Source organism: Triticum urartu, unplaced genomic scaffold, assembly GCF_056163025.1.
Source record: "Triticum urartu cultivar PI428250 unplaced genomic scaffold, HENAU_Tu73 scaffold2, whole genome shotgun sequence".
Taxonomy (NCBI): domain Eukaryota; kingdom Viridiplantae; phylum Streptophyta; class Magnoliopsida; order Poales; family Poaceae; genus Triticum; species Triticum urartu.
The window spans coordinates 16,486,379-16,509,703 of NW_028260368.1; the positions used below are offsets into that span (position 1 = coordinate 16,486,379).

General features: G+C 35.3%; 4 non-coding genes across 4 annotated transcripts; 3 read left to right on the plus strand and 1 right to left on the minus strand.

Moving 5' to 3' along the window:
• The first annotated feature begins 864 nt into the window (after positions 1–864).
• Positions 865–938, plus strand: TRNAP-UGG (transfer RNA proline (anticodon UGG)). The gene has a single exon. It is a non-coding gene; the product is annotated as a tRNA-Pro (tRNA).
• Positions 939–1,077: 139 nt separating this feature from the next.
• TRNAW-CCA (transfer RNA tryptophan (anticodon CCA)) lies at positions 1,078–1,151 on the plus strand. The gene has a single exon. It is a non-coding gene; the product is annotated as a tRNA-Trp (tRNA).
• An 18,395-nt stretch (positions 1,152–19,546) lies between these two features.
• Positions 19,547–19,619, plus strand: TRNAT-UGU (transfer RNA threonine (anticodon UGU)). The gene has a single exon. It is a non-coding gene; the product is annotated as a tRNA-Thr (tRNA).
• Positions 19,620–20,838: 1,219 nt separating this feature from the next.
• On the minus strand, positions 20,839–20,925 carry TRNAS-GGA (transfer RNA serine (anticodon GGA)). The gene has a single exon. It is a non-coding gene; the product is annotated as a tRNA-Ser (tRNA).
• Positions 20,926–23,325: the final 2,400 nt, after the last annotated feature.

The window sequence follows — 23,325 nt, forward strand, 5'->3', positions numbered from 1 at the left end:
TTCTTCTATTTTGAATCCGAAGAAGAAGAATAAAATTCATTAGAATAATTTTTTTTTATTCTTTAATTAAGTAATAAAAAATAGAGAAATAATTAAAGAATACAATCCTTGTCGAATTAGCAAAGATTTTGGTTCGAAATCCTTTCATTTAATTAGCCAGCCCCGCCTTTTCTATGCTCTGATTTCTGAGGCCTTATTTAGCTTGGGTACCCCTTTAAATTGAATTTCTATTTTCAAAAATGGGGTTTACCAAATTTTTAATGACTCTGAGGTTCAACCCAATCCATCTTTTCTTTCTTTTTCCTTCCGATACTAAAAAAAGATTGAAAAGGATCAAATTTTGTCATATCACGAAGAAATCTATCCCTCCCATAGCAATAACTAGAATTAAAAAAAAGGGAATGACAAAGCATCTGGGAATAAACGATTAATTTCTATCAATAAACCTGCTAAAGCACCAAACCATAGAGTACTTAGCACGGGTGCTACAGAGAGATATGTTTTTATATCCCGCATTGAAAATCCTCCTTCCTTGTTGGAATACATATATGATCATAAACTCTTGCCCAAGATTGTTATGCTATATATAAAATGAACCATATCGACGAAATTTTCCTATCCCTAAAAAAGAAAAAGATGACCCCTTCTTCCTATATATTACCAAGGAAAAGTAATCCTTCTTTTATAGGCGAAATTATATTGGATTTTATATGTATATAATTCCTTAATTATATGAGACCAAAAAGAAGAAATGACACGAGGGTTCTATATATAGATAGAGAAAGAAAGAAGAAGAAAATTATGATGTGGAAAAGAAGACAGGAATTGTGTACAATGGCATTGTACAACAATTTAATTTGGAAAAGGGATGTAGCGCAGCTTGGTAGCGCGTTTGTTTTGGGTACAAAATGTCACAGGTTCAAATCCTGTCATCCCTACCTATTACTTCTTTCTTCTTTATAGGCAGTAGCGACGAGATCAATTAAAGTAAAGTGGGTATAACTTGAATTTGTGGAGACTATACGTACGTGAGATACATTAGGAATAGAAAAAGATTTTCTTTTTGAATGAATGAAAGCGCTCTTAGTTCAGTTCGGTAGAACGCGGGTCTCCAAAACCCGATGTCGTAGGTTCAAATCCTACAGAGCGTGATTCCATCTATTTTATGTCGAAGCAGAGTAAAATAACTTAACAAAATTGAATTGTAACTCCAATTTCAATTTGACCTCCTCTCTGGTCTGGAGGAGGTCAATCAAAAAAAAAAAATGACTCAATCAAAGATCCAACTGATCCCCACGCCTGTATTGCAAATACGCAGTCACGAATAATCCCGCTAAAGTAATAGGAATTAGGCCTAAGACGATTCCAAATAGAAAAACTTCAATCATTTCGATTTGTTCGAGGGGATAAAAAAAGAGGTACGATCTATCCCTAAATAGTACTCTAAATTATCCACGAATCTCAATGACCAAGAAAAGAATTCCTAATTAGTCTGGAAAAGAGTCGTAGAATGCCAGGAATCCCAAAGAAAGATTTTTCTTTTCTGAATTATAATTATTCAGTCAATTCAAATAAGGCGTATCTTGTTCAAGCCAATAAATAGAGCTGGGGTTATAGTTAAAGCAGCCAGTAGAAAACCAAAATAACTAGTTAAAGTAAGCATGAAAGAGTTAAATTCCATTTATTTTTTTTTACTACACTACATATGTTGGTAAAGCATTTACCTAAGTTATGGAAAATTCATAATTCATCAGTTATTTTAGATAATACTAAAAAACAAGATAGAGTAAGATACAGAAGTGTAAAAGAAAGTGGATTCATCAGATGATACATGAGTCCCTAATTCCGAATCAAGAGATTTGTTGTGGAATTTGTCAATTGAGTAAAGTAATAATATTAAGAACTAGATCATCTAACCCCATTGAATGAAAAAAAGAAATTCAATTTTCAGGGAAATTTTTGAATAAGAGATAAATAAACAATTGAATTTGAAAAAAAAAACTTCTTTCTATTTTGGATAATTTCTTTTTCAATAGGACCCTCTTTTTGGAGTGAACGATCGAATATTCCCCTATTCCTTCTTATTTTAACTGATTGTATTCCATATGGAATAAGAGGAGAACAAAAGCATTCCACGACCTGCCAAGGGGCTGTTAAAAAAAAAAAAAAAAGAAAGCTCTTCCTTGAATTTACTTTATTTTTATTCCTTTTTCGAACTCCAACCAAAGTAGATTCGAAGACGAGTCACTTCAATTATCCTTTTAAGTTCTATTCTATCTTCTGTCTTTCCCTATTTCATCTCGTAAAGTTCCGCGCTCGCAGTTTGGTCAAGAAAGTTAGACCTAATCCAACAAACAATACAAGGATGAATTACGAATTATGAAAGGATAGATTTCACATATACTTGTCCTTGTATTGTGTCAGTATGAGAATATCCTTCCTAAATTATTTATCCAAACCTATTGATCATTAACTTAGATTTTCCCAAGATTTTGGCTGCTATTCCGAATTACTCTATTATTCCGAAGCCAATGAAAAGTAAGTAGAACCTACAAAAATGGGGTTTTCTATTGATGCCTTGAATAACATATAGCTTACCTATAGACAAAAAAAAAATAAAAAAGTAATTATGTTTCGGAACCAGGCAAAACCAGATTGCTGTGCCATAGGAAGGATAGCTATACTAATTCGGTATACTCAAAATACACCTTTGGTACAAAATTGACAATCTCACAAGGATGAAATATCAGTAATTTTCTATTTACTGGTCGATCCCATCTTTTACGGAATCAATTCCTTTTTTGAATGTACAAAAATTTTGGGAGTTCAGCATGTCTGGAAGCACGGGAGAACGTTCTTTTGCTGATATTATTACCAGTATTCGATACTGGGTTATTCATAGCATTACTATACCTTCCCTATTCATTGCGGGTTGGTTATTTGTCAGTACGGGTTTAGCTTATGACGTGTTTGGAAGTCCTAGGCCAAACGAGTATTTCACGGAAAGCCGACAAGGAATTCCGTTAATAACCGACCGTTTTGATTCTTTAGAACAACTCGATGAATTTAGTAGATCCTTTTAGGAGGCCCTCAATGACCATAGATCGAACCTATCCTATTTTTACAGTGCGATGGCTGGCTATTCACGGACTAGCTGTACCTACTGTTTTTTTCTTGGGATCAATATCAGCAATGCAGTTCATCCAACGATAAAACAAATTCCAACTATAGAACTATGACACAATCAAACCCGAATGAACAAAATGTTGAATTGAATCGTACCAGTCTATACTGGGGTTTATTACTCATTTTTGTACTTGCTGTTTTATTTTCCAATTACTTCTTCAATTGAGAGAAAGAAAGAGACTAATAAGAATTCTCTTATCCCATTTGGAAGGATACCATCCTTATAACTACCCATGACTGTTTTTGTCTCTAGCATGACCAATTGATAAAATGTGGAGGAAAGTAGGGGAAATGGCCGATACTACTGGAAGAATTCCTCTTTGGCTGATAGGTACTGTAGCTGGTATTGCTGTGATTGGTTTAGTAGGTGTTTTCTTTTATGGTTCATATTCTGGATTGGGTTCATCTCTATAGTAATCGGAGGGACCAGATTGTAAACATGAAAAAGTAGGAGCTTAGCGGGTCCTTACCCCCCTTTATCTGATTAGAGCGGAAAGGACCCGCGGAATTTTTATTTTACTCTTATAACGCGAATTGAATCTATTCGATTCACTCTTATGAAGCAACAAGAAAAAGAGATCACTCGAGGATCCAATATCTTATTCCACGAAGGAAGTATCCTGAAAATCCTTGATTTAGTTTCGAGTAATAAACTAATAAAACCTTAATCAAAACTATTCAACTAGCCTAAAAATAAAAAAACCTTCAATGGAAGAGTTTACTTTTTTTTTGCAAAATTTCTGTAAATTTGAAGTTGAACTTAATTAAACAAGCCAAGCAATTTGCTCACAATCACAAGAAATTTTTCCCCCGCCATATTTTCTTCCCCTCTGTTTGTCCACTACCTCGGCTAAACCTAAGCAAAAGAAAAAGAGGTCCAAGAGACAGACCCGAATAAAGAAGAAATAGTAATCTTTGACGAATTAGGAAGAAAAAGGATTCTTATTTTGATACAAGAAGAATCGGCACAAGAAAAAGGCTTTTTCTTGTGCCGAATAGACGATTAAGAAGACCTGCAATCCCTCCGAAAAAGAAGAAATTTTAATTTGATTGTTCTCGCCTTTGCCTTGGATTCTCTTCTTTTGCATGGGATATAAATAAGGAATTCCAGACATCTCATAAACAAAAAGCAGTCTAAACAAAAAAAGGATTTCCAAAATAGATCATAGATAATTCTAGCAATTGCCAATAAATCGAGGCTTTTTACCAACTTGATGGTAAGAAATCCCGGGACCTAGAAATTCATTTCGTACAATTGAACCTTTTCAAACTGTTTCTTTTTGAGAACCAAAAAAACTTGTGCCAAAATAACGGATGCGAAGAAGAACAAAAGGCCTTGGACACGTAATGGATCCTGAAGCACGATTTCTGCGTCCCCCTGACCAAAACCTCCCACATTAGGATTGCTTGTTAATGGTTGATCAAGCTTGATGGATTCCCCCTCTGAAACAAGAAGTTCTGGTCCGGGAGGTATAATATCAATCACTTGGCGTCCATCTGATGCATCAACTATGGATATTTCATACCCCCCCTTTTCTTTACGTAGTATTTTTCTTACTATACCTGTTGACGTAGCATTATAGACTGTATTGTTACTCTTGCTACCATCAGGATAGATCTGTCCTCTTCCTCGGTTTCCCCCTACATATATGGGATATTTTAAGAAATGAGCATCTTTCTTCGTAGCAGGATCAGGGGAAAGAATGGGAAAGACAATTTCACTATATTTCTTACCGGGAACAGGGCCTATCACAAGAATGTTTTTTTTATCGGGACGATAACTCTGAAAAGCAAGATTTCCTATCTTTTCTTTTAACTCAGGGGAAATACGATCGGGCGGCGCTAATTCGAATCCCTCGGGCAAAATAAGAACAGCACCTACATTCAACCCTCCCTTTTTTCCATTAGCAAGAACTTGTTTCAATTGCATATCATAAGGAATTCGAAGAACTGCTTCAAATACAGTATCGGGAAGCACAGCTTGGGGAACTTCTTCAATATCGACGGGCTTGCTAGCTAAATGGCAATTGGCACATACAATTCGTCCAGTTGCTTCTCGTGGGTTTTCATAACCCTGCTGCGCAAAAATGGGATATGCATTTGAAATAGATGTCCGAGTTATTACGTATATCATGATCGATACAGAAATCGATCGAGTTATCTGTTCCTTTACCCAAGAAAAAGTATTTCTATTTTCCATGTCCAATCGCAGATCCCAGAATTTCTACAATAAATTAGATAGGTAGCTAAGCTAATCTAGTTCCCTATACACGAATCTGTTGTCATTCTACTGCAACAGTTGTACTGCAATGATGAATACCTTAAAGTAGGTATAAATAGAAAGAATTTTGCTAAAATGGAAAAGGGCTTTCTTTCTAAAAAAAGATGCTTGCTAATTTGATTAATATTAATATCGGGAGATCAAATGAATTTATGCTTCACTAATTGAATGATAAATGACTACAAGCGAAGGAGATAGACGATTTAAACAAAAAAAGACCCAAAATTTCAAACATGTATCTAGAATTACTGGAAAACTACAAACAAAAATAGTGAAAATAAGCTCGTTAGGAGCCCATCCAAAATCGTTGTAGACCCAACGAATTACTAGTTCCCAACCACGGGTGGAGTGAAATCCAACAAAAAAATCAGTAACTAAAAGAATAAAAAAAGCTTTTATTGAGTCATTTAAATTATAGAAGAATTCCTGAACCCAAGAATTCAAAATGACAAGTTCCTCTTTACCCAGAAAAAAAGAACCACTTAGAATAGCCAAACAGATTATATTTGTCGAGAAATGCAAAATGGTATGGAGATGATCCTCATTATTTATTTTGACCCATTGTATTATTTCCTTGTGTATTCCTGTAGGAGGTTTTTGTACATGTGTCTTTAGTTTCCCTTTTATCATCTCGTCCAAGAGAGAAAGTTCTTCTAATTCTATGAATCTTTCTAGAATCCTTTTCTCTTGAATATCAGTTAAGAGAGTTTCGGATTGCCTGGTATTCCACCAATTCTTAATCCAAAGTTCCAGACATTTGTTAAATGAGGAAGAGACCCCCCAAGGCAAAAGTACGATAAATACAAGATATAGTAAAGAAGGCAATGCTTTCTTTTTTTTCATTTTTGATCTGTAAATGGAGTTGTTAATGAATATGCTTCATTCGCTGACTCTATTCCATTCCCTGACTCTATATGATGATATTTCTATTTCATGATATTTCTATTTCTTTGAAGCAAAAACTCTATAGGTTTGATACCCTGTATCTATTCTTCTTTTTTGTATATTAGTTATTAGTGGAATTTCAGTGCATTGGGTTCTTTCTTAGATCTAGATGGAATGAAATAGTGAAATAGAATAAAAAAAAAGCCCTTTCGGATGAAAAAGGAAGAATAGTATGCGATATATCTAACTTGGATAAAAAAAAATTAAAAGCAAATTTCTCTTATCCTCGTTTGTTCCTTCCTTTAGATAAATACTTAAAAATCCCCTTACAATAACAAATCCAATTTAGAAGGGACTTCCTCCCTGTGTTGAGAAAACTTTTCTTCTTCCAATTCTTCTTTTCTTCATTCAACTCAGTTCAAAAAAGATACCTCAAAATACTTCAATTGGTACGCGCAAGAAATAGGCCAATTCGGCAGCTTTTTGTTCAATTTCTCGTGGAGTAAAAAATTTATCATCAGTACGAGTCAAGGGAATGATCCCCTGGCCCCGGATTTCCATATAAAGAATACGACGAGGATAAAGACCCTCTTTAACCTGAATTCTAATTGATTGGATATCCCGCATAAGGAATCGAAGGAAGACGCGACGTTTTATTCCAGGGAATCCCCAACGAAAAATGCACACTATTCCCTCTTTTCTATCGAATCGGTCATAACCACTACCTACATTCCACAAAATAGTACACCACAAGTAGGAGCTAATGAATAGGCCTGCGATTCCGTAGAAAGACATCACGACCCCCTGCGGAAAAAAAAGAATTTCTTGAGATGGAAGTATAGATATAATATTCTTACCAAGATAACTGGAAATCCCAACCGATAAGAATCCTAGTGAACCTAGAAAAAGAATACAGGCCCAGAAAAAATTACCCCTTTTTCGAGAACCTTTTAGAAGTTCTACCCATATGTGTTCTGATCGCCAATTCATATTAGATATACTAAATCCAGCAGCGGTCGATTGAAATTGAGAGAATAAGCTAAATAATTTTGACTTTACTTTTTTTGATTCTGAAATCGCCTTCAGCAACTAGTACTCCTGTGAAATAATAGGTTAGATACATTGACTTTCTATTCAAAAAATATTCGTTGATTCAATTAAAATAAATAAAATAAAACTCGCTATACCTGGCTCTGCATATTCATGCATTTATGCTCGTAGCCTATATCCGCATCCATAACCGTTTTTCATTTGTGTGTAGAAAGTGTGTGTAGAAAAAGCCACATACCCTACCATATTATATTACTTACACTAAAAAATACTAGACAATCTTATTTTTTTGCACATAAAGAAATAAAGAAGTCATTGCAATTGCCGGAAATACTAAGCCTACTAAAGGCACGAAAATAGAAGGTAAGTTTAAATCCGTCATGGAATAGGTGTCTCAATTCAAATTTACTATTTCTATCTAGTCGAAAAATATCTTAAGATTCTTATGATATAATTAAGTATATCTATTATAAGGAATATTGACTATTGTATTGTATTTTTTATTTTTAGTTTGAAAAATATTCTGTAAAAAAAATGAAAGGATAATAAGAAAATTCCAAAAAAGGAGAACTAATTAAAAAGATTTTATTTTGATTTTCCCATCCTCATGGCCTTTCTATCTTTCTAATCTAATTTGAAATTGGATTCAAAAGAAAGCGGTTAGAATTTACTTCCTGCATACATACTTCTCTAGAAGCGCATACAATAATGCGTGGTAAAGGCGGAAAAATAGTATATTCAATCAAAATCAAAGGGCAAATTATCTTACCTACTATAGATCCCCTACTACCCTCTTAGACTTTAAAAGGCGATATACCACCCAAAGAAAGGGTATGAAAATGCCGGGTGGAGTTAGCTTTTCGACGAAGACCTGTCCCGTGCAGCGAAGCCCTGTTAGTAAGACCCCCCGCAATAATGGATTATAGAAGAATATTATTCCAAATACTCCTCTGGACGCATATAGTAGCATTGCGATTCCGAATCTTTTTTATTTATGAATATGAACAGAAAAAATTCATTGTATCGTTGGGTCGGAGCGGAGGTTTGGTCCAGAAAAATTAGAAACAAAACGTCTACTCTACCGCATTGAAGTCTATAGCGCTGTATTTCCACGAAAGTATAATTCTTACCATCAGGATACGATCCTTTCTTTTGAACTAAACGTCTCTACGATGGGTCCAGGTTCTATGTCCAATCCCAAATCAAGGATTTCTCGCTCTTGATCGGAGTCATAAACTAAAAAAAAACTACCTTTTTATCCTTTTTCTCAAGGTTATAGAAAACTTCCTTATCTAGTTCTAGCATTTTGAAAAAAAAAAAATGCTTCTTTTTTTACACACAGTTCGAGTCACTTGTTGACTCACGATTACGCCTGTTAAAAGTTTCAAACGTCCTCTTTTTTGAAATTGAAAGAGAGTCCTATAAAAAGGTCTAACTTCCAAACTATGTCTTTTTTCATTCATTCTCCTTTAGTTTTTTTCTCTATCTAGAAGTGGAATAGAATAACCCGGTTGAAGGGTAATGATCATACGTCTGTAATGCATTGTATGGCCCAGAATAGGTCCTATTCTTCTACCTTTTCCAGGTAGTCGATGGCTATTCACAGCTACCACCTTAACACCAAAGAAGAGTTCGACCCAATGCTTTATTTCTGTCTTAGTGAATCCCGATTCGACATTAAAAGTATATTGATTCTTTCCCAATAAACGAAGACTTTTTTCTGTAAATACTGCGTATTTGATTCCATTATCATTATCATATGATAATACTATATTTTATTATTTTATTATTTTATTTGTATTTCTTTATTGTATTATACCTTAATATATATATTCTAGATATATAGAATAGACGAATCTCAATTTGTCAAGTCTCATGATCATATCATGATCTATTTTTATTCGGCTCAATCTTTTTTTTCTAAAAAAGATTGAGCCGAGTTTAATTGCAATCAATTAGAAGAATAAAGAAGAATTACTGCATTTCATAACTGATTTTTTTCTCTTTTTATTTCGTTTCTTTTTTATTTATACCTTCTTTATCTTTAGTTTTATCTAGTTAATCAATAGTATCTACCGGCTCGAACTCGAATTTGATCGCCTTCCATACTTCACAAGCTGCGGCTAGTTCAGGACTCCATTTGCAAGCTGCTCGGATAATTTCATTACCTTCGCGAGCAAGATCGCGCCCTTCGTTACGAGCTTGTACACAGGCTTCTAAAGCCACTCGATTAGCTGCTGCACCAGGTGCATTTCCCCAAGGATGTCCTAAAGTTCCTCCACCAAATTGTAATACAGAATCGTCCCCAAAGATTTCGGTCAGAGCTGGCATATGCCAAACATGAATACCACCTGAAGCTACCGGTATAACACCTGGCATGGATACCCAGTCCTGAGTGAAAAAGATACCGCGAGCACGATCTTTTTCAATAAAATCATCGCGCAATAAATCAACAAAACCTAAAGTCATTTCGCGTTCCCCTTCTAACTTACCTACTACTGTACCGGAGTGGATATGATCTCCCCCAGACATACGCAATGCTTTAGCTAATACACGGAAATGCATACCATGATTTTTCTGTCTATCAATAACTGCATGCATTGCACGGTGAATGTGAAGAAGTAGGCCATTGTCGCGGCAATAATGAGCCAAAGTAGTATTTGCGGTGAATCCCCCAGTTAAGTAGTCATGCATTACAATAGGAACCCCTAATTCTCTTGCAAATACAGCTCTCTTAATCATTTCTTCACATGTACCCGCAGTCGCATTCAAGTAATGCCCCTTGATTTCACCGGTTTCGGCCTGTGATTTATAAATAGCTTCGGCACAAAAGACAAAACGGTCTCTCCAGCGCATAAATGGTTGTGAGTTTACGTTTTCATCATCTTTGGTAAAATCAAGTCCACCACGTAGACACTCATAACACGCTCTACCATAATTTTTTGCGGATAATCCCAATTTTGGTTTAATAGTACATCCCAATAAAGGACGACCGTACTTGTTCAACTTATCTCTTTCAACTTGGATACCATGAGGCGGGCCTTGGAAAGTTTTTGAATAAGTAGGGGGAATTCGTAGATCCTCCAAACGTAGAGCACGTAGGGCTTTGAAACCAAATACGTTACCTACAATGGAAGTAAACATGTTAGTAACGGAACCCTCTTCAAATAGGTCTAATGGATAAGCTACATAACAGATCCATTGGTTGTCTTCCCCAGCAACAGGCTCGATGTGATAGCATCGTCCTTTGTAACGATCAAGACTGGTAAGTCCATCAGTCCAAACAGTTGTCCATGTACCAGTAGAAGATTCGGCAGCTACTGCAGCCCCTGCTTCTTCGGGCGGAACCCCAGGCTGAGGACTTACTCGGAATGCTGCCAAGATATCAGTATCCTTAGTTTCATACTCTGGGGTGTAGTAAGTCAATTTATAATCTTTAACACCAGCTTGAAATCCAACACCTGCTTTAGTTTCTGTTTGTGGTGACATAAGTCCCTCCCTATAACTCTTGAATTAAGAATTCTCACAATAACAGGGTCTACTCGATGTTAATTAGGCGTAAATGAAACTTTAGCAAAAATCTCGTAAAACAAAAAGGATATTCAATTAATATAATATCAACTCATTAAAGAAAATTGAGGGCATGCTTAGGTTAATGAATATGTTTCATTCATATATAATGCGTACACCCTGTGTATGTTCTATCCTATAGGAATTCCAATATAGGAATTCGATAGGAATTGAGTTGTTGTTATGGTAAAACACGGTTCGTTATTAAACCATGGATTTGATTTACCAAATCCATAATTATTGTATACTCTTTGATAGATATAGCGCAACCCAAATTAATTCCTAATCCTTATTTTACAAGTTCTTAATAGTTCTCTTTTCTTATTTTGAATGCAAATACCTAACTAAATACTAATAAAATTCTTTGTTGACAGCAATCTATGCTTCACAGTAGTATATATTTTGTATATCGAAGTCCTAGATAGGAAAGTAGAGTAGGCACAGATCCTCCACAAAAGGCAAAATGTATATGAAAAAAAAGATTGATTGAACTTTCCAATGGACTCATTCCATGAGTAAACGATTGAATGGGATTCGCTTGGGCAACGAAATCAAGTCCTGGTCCCCTTTTCTCTCTTATTGAATTAACTAATTCATTTCCTTTTTACTTTTGGATTTTTTTTGATTTGATTTGGCATTATTCAACAATAAAAAAAGAAAAATTTCGACAAATTCCTTTTTTTTAATTATGTGATAATTATGAGAACCAATCCTACTACTTCTCCTCCCGGGGTTTCCACAATTGAAGAAAAAAGTACAGGTCGTATCGATCAAATTATTGGACCCGTGCTGGATGTCACTTTTCCCCCAGGCAAGTTACCTTATATTTATAACGCTTTGGTAGTCCAGAGTAGAGACACTGCCGATAAGCAAATTAATGTGACTTGTGAGGTACAACAATTATTAGGAAATAATCGAGTTAGAGCTGTAGCTATGAGTGCTACGGACGGGTTGATGAGAGGAATGGAAGTGATTGACACGGGAGCTCCTCTCAGTGTTCCGGTCGGTGGAGCTACTCTCGGACGAATTTTCAACGTTCTTGGGGAGCCTGTTGACAATTTGGGTCCTGTAGATAGTAGTGCAACGTTCCCTATTCATAGATCTGCGCCTGCCTTTATCGAGTTAGATACGAAATTATCCATCTTTGAAACAGGTATTAAGGTCGTCGATCTTTTAGCTCCTTATCGACGTGGAGGAAAAATAGGACTATTTGGGGGGGCTGGAGTAGGTAAAACAGTACTGATCATGGAATTAATCAATAACATTGCTAAAGCTCATGGGGGCGTATCCGTATTCGGTGGAGTAGGGGAACGGACTCGTGAAGGAAATGATCTTTATATGGAAATGAAGGAATCCGGAGTAATTAATGAAAAAAATATTGAGGAATCAAAGGTAGCTCTAGTCTATGGCCAAATGAATGAACCACCGGGAGCTCGTATGAGAGTTGGTTTAACTGCCCTAACTATGGCGGAATATTTCCGAGATGTTAATAAGCAAGACGTGCTTTTATTTATCGATAATATCTTTCGTTTTGTTCAAGCAGGATCAGAGGTATCCGCTTTATTAGGGAGAATGCCCTCCGCAGTGGGTTATCAACCTACTCTTAGTACAGAAATGGGTTCTTTGCAAGAAAGAATTGCTTCTACTAAAAAGGGATCTATAACTTCGATTCAAGCAGTTTATGTACCTGCAGACGATTTGACCGACCCTGCCCCTGCCACAACATTTGCACATTTGGATGCTACTACCGTACTTTCCAGAGGATTAGCTTCCAAGGGTATTTATCCAGCAGTAGATCCTTTAGATTCAACCTCGACTATGTTACAGCCTCGGATCGTTGGCAACGAACATTATGAAACTGCGCAAAGAGTTAAGGAAACTTTACAACGTTACAAAGAACTTCAGGACATTATCGCAATTCTTGGCTTGGATGAATTATCGGAAGAGGATCGTTTAACTGTAGCAAGAGCAAGAAAAATTGAGCGTTTCTTATCACAACCGTTCTTTGTGGCAGAAGTTTTTACTGGTTCTCCAGGAAAGTATGTTGCTCTTGCGGAAACTATTAGGGGATTTCAACTAATCCTTTCCGGAGAATTAGACGGCCTACCTGAACAGGCTTTTTATTTGGTGGGTAACATCGATGAAGCTAGCACGAAAGCTATAACCTTAGAAGAGGAGAACAAATCGAAGAAATGAAATTAAATCTTTATGTACTGACTCCTAAGCGAATTATTTGGGATTGTGAAGTGAAAGAAATCATTTTATCCACTAATAGTGGCCAAATTGGCGTATTACCAAACCACGCCCCCATTAACACAGCAGTAGATATGGGTCCTTTGAGAATACGCCTCCTCAACGACCAATGGTTAACAGCGATTCTGTGGAGCGGTTTTGCGAGAATAGTTAATAATGAGATCATCATTTTAGGAAATGATGCGGAACTGGGTAGTGATATTGATCCGGAAGAAGCTCAAAAGGCACTTGAAATAGCCGAAGCTAACTTGAGTAAAGCTGAGGGTACGAAAGATTTGGTTGAAGCGAAGCTCGCTCTCAGACGAGCTAGGATACGAATCGAGGCTGTCAATTGGATTCCCCCATCCAATTGAAGACAATCCAGTGGTTTATAGTTGATACAAAGAAAAAGGGAAGAGGGGTAGAAAAAGTTATTAGATAGCGAAGCGAAGTAAGTCCAATGCTATCTAGTAATTTTTCTACCTACTTACCTACTATTGGATTTGAACCAATGACTCCCGCCGTATGAAAGCAATACTCTAACCACTGAGTTAAGTAGGCAATTTATCACCACAAAGGAAGACCCATTACTTCGATCGATTATATATTGAATCCCTTTTCTAAGCAATACCGCTCTGTTATTGGTCTGTTATATACTAAATACTAAACTAAATACTAAACAGATACAGATCAAAGGGGTATCCTCTGGCATTAGAAAATATTCATCTTGACAAGAAATTATCTATATGTTAAGATATCTCTGATAAGGGCTATAGCTCAGTTCGGTAGAGCAACTCGTTTACACGTGCGCCAATGCTTTTCAAAGGAGCTTATTATGCAATGAACATAATCGATCTTATTGCAAAATCAATGTCTTACTTCATAGATTCGAGAGAATAGGAGAACAGTAGCCTGACAAACAGTCGGTTCAGTCCGATTCAGGTGCCAATTCAGGTGCCTAATCAAATAGAACCCTTATGGATTTGCTAGTTGATAAGGTAAATATCCAGCCCACTAAATGCTAGGCGTAATGAGGATAAGGGCCTCCAAAAAACTTCTTTTCGTTCTATGAACTTTAAGGTGTATGAAGTCTCATAGTTAACTCTTGCAGTGGAACGATAGAGACTCCATTTCACTTAGGTTGATTTAATTTAGACCGGAGGCAGACCTAAGTCAAGGTAATCCTCCTTTGAAACACTTTGGTATTGCTCCTAGATAGATCATAATACAAAAAATCAATCAGAGCACAGGGAGCCATCTCATTATCTTTCCGTAAAGAAAAACTATGGTGGACTAACTGATCTTTAAATCAGTTTATGAAAGAGCCCAATGCAAAAAAATGCATGTTGGGTCTTTGAAACAGTTCAAATCATTTCGATAATAATCCGTTTGATCTGTTTTACCGAGAAGGTCTACGGTTCGAATCCGTATAGCCCTAATATGCCCTTTTTTAGATTTTAGGATCTCTATCCTATGTTTTCTTTAGTTTAGTATAGTTTTCATTTTCTCATTAGTATTTGTTTATAGACTGGATAGGCGCCTGCGACATAGAATAGAGATAAAAGCATTACCAAAGGCTCATTCATCGAAAATCAAAATCATACAGACAGGAAAAGAAAAACGAATTTCTATCAAATCAATAGAAGAAAGGATCCTTTCCCTGATTTGAATCCCGTCCTCCTTCAAATAGGATATCTCTAGACTTCCCTATAATAACTGCAATGATTTTATCCATTTTGCGAATTCCTACTTTGTTTTAAGTATATTTATTACTTTGTTTATAGATACATTATGTAAATTGATCAACTTTAAATAGAAAAAATAAAGTAAAGAGTAAATAAGAAAACAGAATATTCTGTCTCATAGTTCTGAAATAGAGTTCTTTATTTTTATTTTATAGTATTACTTCTCATTAATTATACTGCATAGATTAGTCCTACTATCTTAATTAGGTTCTAATTTAGTAGTATTCTCATTTTTATTTAATAGTCTCTTATTATTTTATTATTAAATATTAAATAAAGGATAGAGCTATTCTTTTTTCTAGAGATTCTAGAGAAAGCGAGACAAAGTGAAACGAGAAAGTTTTCTTTATATAAGAATTAGATCTACATACACCATATCTAAATAGAATGGAAATCCAAAAGAAAGGGAGTTGGGATTCCATTGGATGAATCTTTAAAGAAGATGCAGCACAGAGGAAACAAAGGCTAAACTTAAACTAAGCGCTTTTGTTTGAACAAAAAAGATTCTTGTTTCACCGAGGAAAAGAGAGAAGTTCTGGATAAATTGACAATGCTGAATTGAATTGACTAATTTAAGTTCCGCCTATTCCACATTAATGGGAGTACATTATGTTTCTGCTTCACGAATATGATATTTTTTGGACATTTCTAATAATAGCAAGCCTTATTCCTATTTTGGCATTTTCGATTTCAGGACTTTTAGCCCCGGTTAGTGAAGGACCAGAGAAGCTTTCTAGTTATGAATCGGGTATAGAACCCATGGGAGGGGCTTGGGTACAATTCCGAATACGCTATTATATGTTTGCGCTCGTTTTTGTTGTTTTTGATGTGGAAACCGTCTTTCTATACCCTTGGGCAATGAGTTTCGACGTATTGGGTGTATCCGTTTTTATCGAAGCTTTGATTTTCGTGCTTATCTTAGTTGTTGGTTTAGTTTATGCATGGCGAAAAGGAGCCTTGGAATGGTCTTAACTGAATATTTAGACAAAAAAAAAGAAGGAAAAGATTCTATTGAGACAGTTATGAATTTGATTGAGTTTCCCTTACTTGACCAAACAAGTTCCAATTCTGTTATTTCAACTACACCAAATGATCTTTCGAATTGGTCAAGACTCTCCAGTTTATGGCCCCTTCTATACGGTACCAGTTGTTGTTTCATTGAATTTGCTTCATTAATAGGCTCACGATTCGACTTTGATCGTTATGGATTGGTACCAAGATCAAGTCCTAGGCAAGCAGACCTAATTTTAACAGCCGGTACGGTAACAATGAAAATGGCTCCCTCTTTAGTGAGATTATACGAGCAAATGCCTGAACCAAAATACGTCATTGCTATGGGAGCCTGTACTATTACAGGGGGAATGTTCAGTACGGATTCCTATAGTACTGTTCGGGGAGTTGATAAGTTAATTCCTGTGGATGTCTACTTGCCGGGCTGCCCACCTAAACCGGAGGCAGTTATAGATGCCCTAACAAAACTTCGTAAGAAGATATCGCGAGAAATAGTTGAGGATCAAACTCTATCTCAAAATAAAAATAGATGTTTTACTACCAGTCACAAGCTTTATGTTAGGCGCAGTACTCATACAGGAACTTATGAGCAAGAATTGCTCTATCAATCACCATCTACATTAGATATATCTTCTGAAACTTTTTTCAAATCCAAAAGTTCAGTACCTTCCTACAAATTAGTGAATTAGGAGAGGGGCTCTTTTGTGTAGAAAAATAAAAAGCAGGGCAATCTTTCAAACTTGCATCCGAAATGTGAAATATTTATACAAAGAGGGAGAGATGAAGACAATGCAGCAGGGTTGGTTATCTAATTGGCTAGTCAAACATGAGGTGGTTCATAGATCTTTGGGCTTTGATCACCGAGGAATAGAGACTTTACAAATAAAAGCAGGGGATTGGGATTCCATTGCTGTCATTTTATATGTATATGGTTACAATTATTTACGCTCCCAATGTGCTTATGATGTAGCACCCGGTGGATCTTTAGCTAGCGTGTATCATCTTACGAGAATACAATATGGTATAGATAATCCAGAAGAAGTCTGCATAAAAGTCTTTGCCCAAAAGGATAATCCTAGAATTCCGTCTGTCTTCTGGATTTGGAGAAGTGCCGATTTTCAAGAACGCGAATCTTATGATATGGTGGGAATCTCTTATGATAATCATCCGCGCCTTAAACGTATCCTAATGCCTGAAAGTTGGATAGGCTGGCCCTTACGTAAGGATTATATAACCCCCAATTTTTATGAAATACAAGATGCTCATTGAATGATAAGAAATTCATGCTCACTTATACAACACAACTCCAGATTTTATTCAAGTCAAGGAATATTTTTAGGTTCTTTTCCTAGATGAAACGGAATACCTATTTATAATTAATTCCTAATTATACAAAAGCATTCCAGATAGACTGAGCAAAAAAAGGGTTTCATTTGGATTCCCCTATTTTGAAAATCGCATATTAATTTCCTTCATATGAACAGAAAAATAGGATGACTCAAAGAAGTTCTCTACCAGGAACTTTGTACCGCGCACATTACTTAGCACAACTAGGAAAATAAGATAAGATAAAGATAAGCAAGACTAAAAAAATATTCGTCGGAATAGCGGAATACAAAATTAAGAAACGCAAAAAAATAAAGGGGAATCTCACCCCCTTCTTTATCATAAAGAAAAGATATATTTTAAAACTTCTTTAAAAAGAAAAAGAAGTGCCTCTATATTTATATTATAGATTTATCCACTTAGATGAATAAATATTATTAATGAATATGTATCACAATCCATCTCGAGGTATTTGGATCAATACCTATTCGGTGGATCTTTTTTTTTTTTTTCTCTGCCAGGAACCAGATTTGAAACTGGTGACACGAGGATTTTCAGTCCTCTGCTCTACCAACTGAGCTATCCTGACCTTTTCTTGTGCATCATCCTAGTAGAGTATTTGTATCTATGTCAATTAAAAGGACTAAAAATTAATTAAAGTATTTCAAATTTTAAATTTGAAAATGGGGGGGGTAGTCCTATGCATTGTGCATGGTTTACTTAAATAAAACTTAAAAATAGAGTGAATAACCAAGATTTCTTGCCGATACTCTAATAAAAAAGAAATCTATTCAATGAATAGGATAAGATCCATTGAGTTCTCTTCGCATTCCTTTGTGAAAGAGTAGAATGAGAAAGCTAATGAATCTTAAACCCATTGCATTGATAAAAAGAAAAAAAAGTGCATTGATAAAAAGAAAAAAAAAAAGAGGATAAATAATAATAATATAGTATAGTTAGGGAATAAAAGAGGATTTGGGGATAGAGGGACTTGAACCCTCACAACTTATAAAGTCGACGGATTTTCCTTTTACTAGAAATTTCATTGTTGTCAGTATTGACATGTAGAATGGGACTCTCTCTTTGTCCTCGTCCGATTAATCCACTTTTTTAAAGATCTCGAAAACTTTGAATTTTAATTGAAGAATTTGATTATTCAATATTCGATTGGAGTGGATTCACAATAATGAAAAAAAAAAATTATGATATGAGTTTTTTATTTCATAATCATTATCATTTCTAATTTCATTTTTAAAAAAGATAAAGAACCTATATTATAATTAGAATATAATATGAGTTCTGTGATTAATCGTTTGCTATGTCAGTATCTATACGTGTTTATTAAATGTATAAGGTATAAAACCCCTCTTTCTCTAATTTAGAACTAGAAGGAATTCCACTAACAACACAACGTAATTAACTCGATTCGTTAGAACAGCTTCCATTGAGTCTCTGCACCTATCCTTTTCCTTTGTATTCTAGTTCGAGAACCCCTTGTTTTCTCAAAACACGGATTTGGCTCAGGATTGCCCTTTTTTAATTCCAGGGTTTCTCTGAATTTGGAAGTTACCACTTAGCAGGTTTCCATACCAAGGCTCAATACAATCAAGTCCGTAGCGTCTACCGATTTCGCCATATCCCCATTTCCCTCTTCTTTGAGACCAGGATTCCTTGTGTAATTTCATCCATCTCTTAGTTTTTTTTTTGAATCATTGAGTTCATCACTCAACGTAGTCTAGCAGTTCAGTTCGACTCTATTTGAGAGACCTCGCTTGCTTATTGCAATTCAGAATTGAATTGATTCTATCCTTGATGTATTTGCAATTCAATCCGAATCAATATATCCAAAAGTTAGATTTTATCTCCCCCACCTCCCGTCTTACTTTTTTATAGTATTCAAAATTATACTATAACGCTTGATATTTATTCTTTTTTTCTAATCAGAATTAGCAATTTTATTTACTCTGACTCTATGTTCCCCTTAGTGAAATATTAATCCTCAAATTATTAACAAATAATAAAGTCTATAATGATCGAATGAAAATACCAATAAATTCTATAATTTTATTTTTTAATATCCTATAGTTAAGCATATCAAGCTAACTTTATCTTTAAGAAGTTTTAGTATTTTTTTATTTTTATAAGTATAACTTCAAATTTAGAACTAGTTAATAGCTAAGATTAATAACTAATATCTGAGATTTTACGGATTTCCTATACTATACCTATTTCTATTTGTTACACTATTTCCGTTATGTAAGCCCACTTAGCTCAGAGGTTAGAGCATCGCATTTGTAATGCGAGGGTCATCGGTTCAAATCCGATAGTCGGCTTTTTTTTCTCTATCGATGTTCTACGAACAAGAATCTCTTTTTTTCCGAATTAAATGGAGAATCCAGGATCTTTTATGTTTTTTACCTTACAATTTTGCTAGATACAAAACAATAAAATAAATAATATATATACAAAAAAAAAAGATTTTGATGAAATTCCATTTTTTGGGGTACTTTAGTTGATTTTACTCTGTTTATCCTGTAGTTTAATTCAGTTTTAATTTCGATGTATTCTGTAATGTAAATACAATGAAATTAATTGTGTAAAATGAAATTTCAATAAAATAAAAAAAGGAGTCTTCATGTCCCGTTATCGAGGACCTCGTTTAAAAAAAATACGCCGTCTGGGAGCTTTACCAGGACTCACTAGAAAAACACCTAAATCCGGAAGTAATCTTAAAAAAAAATTCAATTCTGGGAAAAAGGAGCAATATCGTATTCGTCTTCAAGAAAAACAGAAATTGCGTTTTCATTATGGTCTGACAGAACGACAATTACTTAGATATGTACATATCGCTGGAAAAGCAAAAAGGTCAACAGGCCAGGTTTTACTACAATTACTTGAAATGCGTTTGGATAATATCCTTTTTCGATTGGGTATGGCTTCAACCATTCCTGGGGCCCGCCAATTAGTCAACCATAGACATATTTTAGTTAATGGTCGTATAGTCAATATACCAAGTTTTCGTTGCAAACCCCGAGATATTATTACTACGAAAGATAACCAAAGATCAAAAGGTCTGGTTCAAAATTATATTGCTTCATCGGACCCGGGGAAATTGCCAAAGCATTTGGCGATTGACACGTTGGAATATAAAGGACTAGTAAATAAAATCCTAGATAGGAAGTGGGTCGGTCTCAAAATAAATGAGTTGTTAGTTGTAGAATATTACTCTCGTCAGACTTGAACTTAACGAAAAAAGGAAAGGTTCATAGAATTTTCTTCCCCTTCCCCTTTCCCCGAACTAAATCGCCCTAAGACCATTACCATTAATTTGTATTTTCCCATCAACTAGCTAAAATTGATTAACCCTAGGATTAGGATCCTTTTTTCTTTTTTCCTCTATGTGTATTTTACATACCACAGTAATTTGCTATAGAGAATTTCTAATTTCTATTAAATCAAAATAAGATAATATAAGATATTATATTATTGCTGGAAAAAATTGTTATTTGATTTGATACATTGTGATCCTTAACGTTGATGAATTAAGAAAAACGGAAAGAGAGGGATTCGAACCCTCGGTAAACAAAAGTCTACATAGCAGTTCCAATGCTACGCCTTGAACCGCTCGGCCATCTCTCCTACATAACTTATTATGGAAAATAAACTGAGTGAATAGCGAGTTTTCTTATTCCTGCAGTACAGGTACAACCGCAACCACTCGGGGGTTCCATAGTTCTATTGGAAAAATTCCTTTTGATCTAAGTGGAAGGATACAGGATTTTTTACTAGAAATTGCGCTCGCTATAAAATAAAAGTTTTAATTTGGGTTTTCCCGCAACTAAAGAAAAAGAAAATGGAAGAATTCTTCTTATTGCATAATAAAATAAAGAAACCTTAGAATTCCGTTTGCATAAGATACGCTACACCATACTATCGAAATCAAAAATAGGGTATGAGACAATTAATAACTTTGAAAACACGAAATAGTTGATAACATAAGTTGTTGTTCAGAAATAGGAAAGTGGAATGAAATCCAGTCTTAGTCAAATATTTCATATCTCTTCGTGTCCAAGCAGAAGGAAAAGGATACAATTTGAGCTGAGCGGAAAATCCATATCTCTCTTATCCATTTAAAGCATATGGATTTAGAGTAGAGCATATGGATCAATCTATTTATAATTATAAGAATCGAATGTGTTTGTTTTTATGTTATTTTGTGAAGGAATGAAAACAATTCTATATAGAATGGGTTGGGAATTATGCCTAGATCCCGTGGAAATGGAAATTTCATTGATAAGACCTCCTCAATTGTAGCCAATATTTTATTGCGAATAATTCCGACAACCTCAGGAGAAAAAAAGGCATTTACTTATTATAGAGATGGTGCGATTTGACTCTTTTTTTTGCTTTTTTTTAGCCCTACCTATACCTCAGTCTTACGAAAAAGAGAGGGGGGTTGGCATAGAGAGAACCAAATTTGTAAAGCAAACAAACCCACGCTTCGGGAAGGTGAGGCGAACTAACAATTCCTTCCGTCGTGTATCCTCGATTGATGCGGCTTCAGATACTTCAATTGTAGATTTGAGTATTGAGCGAAAGGTTACACCTACAGGATATGGTATGGTATGGATTACAGGCCAATCCTACTCTATTAGTATCCGTAGGCAGCATAGGGGAGAAAAGCACTACACCTAGAAATAGGAATCAACAAGAGAAAAACTTTGTTAGAAATTACCCCTTTCCTGATCGGTATCAGGGCTGGGAAGAATGGTTGGGATAACAAACAACCATCAGGTTTGTACTTTGGATACCCCTATAACCATCAAAGATCGTTGAAGTAGCTAATTCCTCTAAATAGGAGGCGTTGAGAACAAAGAAATTATTGGAGCTATCGTTTTCCTCTAGCATTAATAGAATTCATTGGTGTTAAGAAAAACCTCTTGTGGGAAGGTTGGCTAGAGATTTCTTGGAAAAATACCAGCCCCTTTCGGTTCATAATGAGACGGGACTAATTCTATTTTGATTCTATAGATTATTTCGCTTAGTACTATTATGTACAGAAGGGAGGAGCCGTATGAGATGAAAACCTCATGTACGGTTTTGGAACGGAGATTTTTTGAATAGAATGAACGACCGTAACGGATGTTGGCTCAATCCGAAGGAAATTATGCGGAAGCTTTGCAAAATTATTATGAAGCTACGCGACTAGAAATCGATCCCTATGATCGAAGTTATATACTCTATAACATAGGCCTTATACACACAAGCAATGGAGAGCATACAAAGGCTTTGGAATATTATTTCCGGGCACTAGAACGAAACCCCTTCTTACCGCAAGCTTTTAATAATATGGCCGTGATCTGTCATTACGTGCGACTATCTCCACTATAGAAAGAAAAAAAAAAAAGAGAGGATCAAATTTTCTAGTAAATACTAGAAAAAAAGGGCTTTCTACATAGGGATCGTAAAAACAACGATTTTTCCCTATCAGCTGTAGGAAGGAAGGACACTTCACGAGAATCAAAAAACGAAGAAAGTATGGCCTATACTACTACTCTATGGATAAAGTTTCTCAAATTGATAGAGAAAGCACCGTAAAGATCAATTAGTGAGCGACTGGGTCGATACAACTAAAAAAAACTGCTTACTTATCCCATGATATGGGGCAAAATTTAGGAATCCGCTTATGTAATAGAGCCGATCCACTAAGGGATTAAGCAGCGGTGTAGTATCAGATCCCAAAGATAGTAAGTTCTTTTTTCTTTCTTATGGAAAAAAGTCTTTTTCAAGGATTCTATAGAGATTTCATATATGAAACCGGGATAGTTACCTCTCAGAAAATTTGAACGAAGGCTCTATATCTATCTATGCTTCATTCTTCTGAAGGTGGGAAAAAAGATCAAACTGATTATTGATAAAAATTAGGGTTTGAAACTTAGGTAATTAATTTCTTCTGCTTAACCCAAGAACAAATTGGATCGATTTTTGATAAATCGAATTCAGTTAAGATAGGGGAAATTCAGATAGCAATTTCTGAGC